The following is a 6,000-nucleotide window of genomic DNA, read 5'->3' on the forward strand; positions in this document are numbered from 1 at the left end:
TCACCTGAGGTCAGGAGTTCGAGACCAGCCTGACCAACATGGTGAAATCTGTCTCTACTGAAAATACAAAAATTAGGCTGGCCGTGATGGCATGCACCTGTAGTCCCAGCTACTTGGGAGGCTGAGGCAAGCCAGTTGCTTGAACCCGGGAGGTGGAGGTTCTAGTGAGTCGAGATCGTGCCATTGCACTCCAGCATGGGTGACACAGAGCAAGACTTAATCTCGAAATAAATAAATAAATAAAAATATAAATTTGTGTTAACAATTTTATTTGGCAAATTGATACATGCCTAAATATGATTTATCTTTTTTTTTTTTTTTTTTTTTTTTTTTTTTTGAGACGGAGTCTCGCTGTGTCGCCCAGGCTGGAGTGCAGTGGCGCGATCTCGGCTCACTGCAAGCTCCGCCTCCCGGGTTCACGCCATTCTCCCGCCTCAGCCTCCGAGTAGCTGGGACTACAGGCGCCCGCCACCTCGCCCGGCTAGTTTTTTGTATTTTTAGTAGAGACGGGGTTTCACCATGTTAGCCAGGATGGTCTCGATCTCCTGACCTCGTGATCCACCCACCTCGGCCTCCCAAAGTGCTGGGATTACAGGCTTGAGCCACCGCGCCCGGCCAATATGATTTATCTTTTAAGGATCTGCTCAGATGACACCTCCTCTACAAAGTTCCTCGGACCACAACCCTCCCTCACCTGCAAATGCCCTCACGTGGCGTTCCTCCTGCACTTCCTTCAGCTGTTCTCATTTTCTATATGTTACAACTATTTAGAAAGGTCTCAGCTTCCTCACTGGGCCTAGATCCTTGAGGGCAGAGTTTTACGTGTCTCTGCCTGCCTGTCAGCGTGGTGTTCATGGCGAGTTGTTAGTATCTGAAAAAAGGAAAGGAGGAGGAATCTGGAACCCTAACTGAGGAAAGAATCAAATAACTAAAAATTCAGCTTCCTCCAGCCTGCAAAGTGTCGGGTATCTATAACTGGGAGTGCTCTGAGATTAGGCCACAAACTTTTGCTGTCTCAACATTTTCTCCTCTTGGACCATTTCCTTTGAGTTGATGTTCTGCCAGTTTCTGCATTCAGGCTCAGCCTATGGTGCCAACCTGTCAGTGTGGTGCCAGGGAGGTGCTCTCAGAGGAAGCAAAGCGAGAAGAGGTGACGAGAGCTCTTTCTGCGGCAGCCCCAGACACAGTCTCACACTGAGGTATGTGCAGCAGCAAATGAGGGGCTGGGTAAGGACCAGAGGACCAGGATCCAGGCCAGAATGCGACACAGAAAAGGCAAAGGTTAGATGGGCAAGGTGTGACATCAGAGCCAGGCAAGAGGTCTCTGGCTGGGCTTTAGGGTTGCTATATTTGGCAAATAAAAATAAAGAATGCCCTCACCTCACACCCTTTAGAACGGCTGTTTGGGAAAACATCAGATGGAAGCGTTGGTGAGGATCTGGAGAAAGTGGAATCCTCGTGCACTGCTGGTGGGAGTGTAAAATGTGCAGCCAGTATGGAAAACAGTCTGGCAGTTCCTCGAAAAATAAAACAGAGAATGACTGTATGATTCAGCATCCCACTTCTGAGAACACACCCACAAGAACTGAAAGCAGAGCCTCAAAGAGACCTTCGCACACCCGTGTTCACAGCAGCATTCCTCACGGTAGCAAAGCAACCCAGAGTCCATCCGTGAATGATGGATCCACAAAACGTGGCTCGATGGAATATTACTCAGTCTTAAAGAGGAAAGAAATTCTGACACATCCTACAACAGATGAGTGAACCTTGAGGATATCACACTAAGTGAAATAAGCCAGTCACAAGAGGGCAAATACTGTATAATTCCACTTACATGAGGTGTTTAGAGGAGTCAAAATCATAGATACACAAAGTGGAATGGTGGTTGCCAGGGACTGGGGAGTTGGAGGAATGTGGAGTTATTGTTTAGTAGACATAAGGTTTCAATTTACAAGATAAAAGAGCTCGGGAGGCCGGGCTTGGTGGCTTGCGCCTGTATTCCCAGCCTTCGGGAGGCCGAGGCGAGAGGATCACTTCAATCAGGGAGTTGGAGACCAGCCTGGGCAACACAGCAAGACCCCATCTTTACCAAACACATAAGCAAACAGAGTTCTAGAGATGGATGGTGGTGACGGTTGCACACATTATGAATGTATTTAGTATCACTAACTGTACACTTAACATTGGTTACAATGGTAAACATTTTACATTATATGTATTGTACCACAGTTTGAAAATTGGGAAAAAGTGCAGTGCCCACAGTGAAATCTGAATTTTAAACATGAATAATTGTTTAGTATCATTATATTTCACGCAACATCGGGTATATATGTATACTAAAAAACTATTCATTGATCTGAAATTTCATCAGGCATCCTGTATTTTGTCTGGCAACCTGGACACAGGTCAGGTTCTTTAGTGAATGGTGATCATAATTCATCGGCAGGCTGAGGGAAGATGCATAGAAACGAGGAGAGGAGCAGAGAGGAGCTGGCTGGAGGGAATGTATGTTTTTCCCATTTTCCTCTCCAGTCCTGGTAAATAAAACAACGGTCAAAGTGTATCTGCTGACTCTCCAGGCAAGTCAGCCACCCCAACACTACTCACATTTATCTCTTCGAGAGCACTTACTTGTTATTGGATATTTATCTGCTGACATATCTGCCTCGCCCTTGAGGGGAAAGTAACCTAGGTTTTGAGTCAGAGATCTAGGCTGAAACAAGACTCTGAAACTTAAGGTGTGTGACTTTAGCAAGTTATTTATCATCTGTGAGCCTCAGTGTTCCATGAAATGTGAATATCATTAAGATATTCTAACAAATAAATCAAATAATGTAGATAAAACACATAGCAGCTGCCCAGAAATATTAAGCACAGCATCTCTGAAGACCTGGAGTGCAGGGACCCAGTCCTAACAGTACCCGCATTGCAGAGTCCTAACAGTACCCACATTGCAGAGCCCCAACAGTGCCCGCATTGCAGAGTCCTAATAGTACCCACCACAGAGCCCCAACAGTGCCCGCATTGCAGAGCCCTAACAGTGCCCGCGCTGCAGTCCCAACAGTGCCCGATCTGCAGAGTCCTAACAGTACCCGCGCCGCAGAGTCCTGAAACAGTACCTGCATTGCAGAGTCCTAACAGTACCGGTGCTGCATGTTCCATGGAGGAGGTGCTGAGTCAAAGGAATGTGAGTGCTGTATTGATCGCCTAGACTAGGGCTCTACATATTTCATTCTTGCTGCTAGTCACGATTATGATGGCAAGAGGTAAGAAGACCTCAATCATAAATTGTCCGCCAGTCGTTTCTGATAAGGCTCTGGAAGACAGACGCACAGAACACAAGGCTGTACCCTTTCCTTCACTATCGCGTGCATTTCTTTATGGGCAGGGAAGCTGCAGGGAAGGGTGTTTTCTGTTAGTTTGTCTGTTTTTGTTTTTTTTGAGACAGAGTCTCACTCCATTGCCCAGGCTGGAGTGCAATGGCACGATCTCGACTCACTGCAACCTCCGCCTCCCAGCTTCAAATGATTCTCCTGTCTCAGCCTCCTGAGTAACTGGGATTACAGGCACGGGCCACCACGCCTGGCTAATTTTTGTATTTTTAGTAGAGACGGGGTTTTGCCATGTTGGCCAGGCTGGTTTCGAACTCCTGACCTCAGGTAATCCACCTGCCTCAGCCTCCCAAACTGTTGGGATTACAGGCATGAGCCACCATGCCCAGCCAGTGAAGAGTTTTTTAACTCGTCATGGGGGTTCCTAAGTGAGGGACTTGGGTGTGATTTTATGACAACTGGTCATGAAATTTCATGACAACCAGTTGTCATGAAATCAGGGGACAAGTATGTTTTTGTGCAGGGAGAGGAGGCCTGCGGGTGCAGTAGGTCCTCCTAAGCTCCTTGGGGTTCCATCTTCCTACAAGAGATCCTTTTCGACCAGGCGCAGTGGCTCATGCCTGTAATCCCAGCACTTTGGGAGGCCAAGGCGGGTGGATCTCCTGAGGCTGACTAACATGAAGGCAGCCTGTCTCTACTAAAAATACAAAATTAGCCAGGCGTGGTGTTGGGCATCTGTAATCCCAGCTATTTGGGAGGCTGAGGCAGGAGAATCACTTCAACTCGGGAGGCGGAGGTTGCGGTGAGCCGAGATTGCGCCACTTCACTCCCGCCTGGGCAACAAGAGCGAAACTCCGTCTCCAAAAACAAAACAAACAAACAAACAAAACAAGAGATCCTTTTCTGTCTCCAAACCCACAGCTCTAAGTGTCACTCTGAGAAGCAGAACGTTTCATTTGGTTGTCACGGCAGAGGTTTTGAACTCCGTTGCCGTCCTTTCCCTAAAATACTGCCTCATTTCACTGCATCACCAAACTCCCCTCCAGGCTGGAACCCTCAGTTCATTGTAGTATTCCAAAAGCAACCAGAATTAAGCTCTGGGGTCTGCAGGAAAGGAGTCCAGTGAAAGATGTGAACGTAATGACCACGAGAGGGAGAAACTTATTACCCTCATTTTTCACGCTCAAGATAAGCACCCAACGAGCTGCTGGGCGTGAATGATTTCATATCAGCCAAAAAAAAGCAGATCACCAAGCTGGCTTTCCTCTGGGTTTCAAACTTCACCGTTCTTCAGTCTCTCCCTTAAAACAGAGAACAGAAGACGAGGTAAGAAGTACAGTTTTTCAAGATCCAGAAGACCTAAGCTTTCTCTTCTTGCCCTTGATTTAGCAAATCAGCCCCTGCTCAGACACAGCCTGATAGCCAGGTAGGGAGCGTTGCTTCTCGGGGCAGAGCCTGGGCAAGGCACCATCCTGAGTCTTACACCGAGACGCTGCACTCTCCCTCCAGGTGGTTGTCTTGCTGTGAATCTCCAGGACTTGATGGGGTTGCCTTGCTCTCCCCCCCTCTTTTTTCCTCTTCACTCCTTTCAGTCTCCTTTGTCTTTTTTCTTCTGGGGAGTCCTCAAATGTGCTATTCCTCATATGGCCAAACTTTGGGGTGGGAGGAAGCATGTTTGTTAGTGTCTTCCTGCACTACCCCGTCTCTTCCTTATGGCTTCCCTCCCCCTCATCCCCCAGCCACAGAGTCTAGGGCTGAGACTAGTGGCCTCCTAGGTACTGTGTGAGCCCACTCCTCACCCCATGGCCGTAGCTGATTGGACCAGTAGTAGGAATTGGAGTCTCTATCTGGGACCCTGAGTTGATCTCTTGAATGGAGGGGAGAAGTGTGGGTGGCCATTTTTCCCAATGTGGACTATGGAGAAGAGGAAGTTTGGGGAAAGAATGCAGAAATGTTTCAGGAGCAAGGAAGAGGTGGTATTCCCGGGCTCCTGATGGCTTTCCATTGCTTTGTCCAACTTCCTCATGAAAACTAAGGCACTCCTGCTGTTGATCTCTGTGAGCTAGCTCTGTATCTCTAAAATAAACTTATTTTGCTTATGCTACCTCAAGTTCTGTTGCTTTGAATATTTTTAAATGTTTTCTATATTTTAAAACATTGCCTATTTTAAAATGTTTCCTATTCTTAATTTTAGAACCAGATGAATGGAACGTTTTATATTTCACCACAATTTTTATTTTTTTAGTGACTAAAATTGCTTTTCTTTCATGGTTGGCTCCTAATGATACTTACCTATTATAGAAAAGTTCAGTAATAATACTGAGAAATGCAGGGAATACTTACTACGCTCCTGGCACTGTTCCAAGTGCCTCAATGTGCATTTCATGTAATGCCCACATCACCTTTTAAAGTAGGTAGCATGATTTCCCCCGCCCCCCATTTTACAAATAAGGGGACTGAGGCATGCAGGGATCAAACGTCCCACCCAGGGTTACAGAACTAGTAAATGGTAGAAGAGGGATTTGAATTCATGACTCCAGAATCCATGCCCCTAACTACTACCACTAAGTACTTTACAAACACTGGGTTACGAATGCAACCTGGCAAAGACCTTCCAACAAATCTATAACACCTTAAAATTGTTCCTGGCCTTTCCCATGGTTCCAGT

The sequence above is a fragment of the Chlorocebus sabaeus genome, chromosome 15, assembly GCF_047675955.1.
Source record: "Chlorocebus sabaeus isolate Y175 chromosome 15, mChlSab1.0.hap1, whole genome shotgun sequence".
Lineage (NCBI taxonomy): Eukaryota > Metazoa > Chordata > Mammalia > Primates > Cercopithecidae > Chlorocebus > Chlorocebus sabaeus.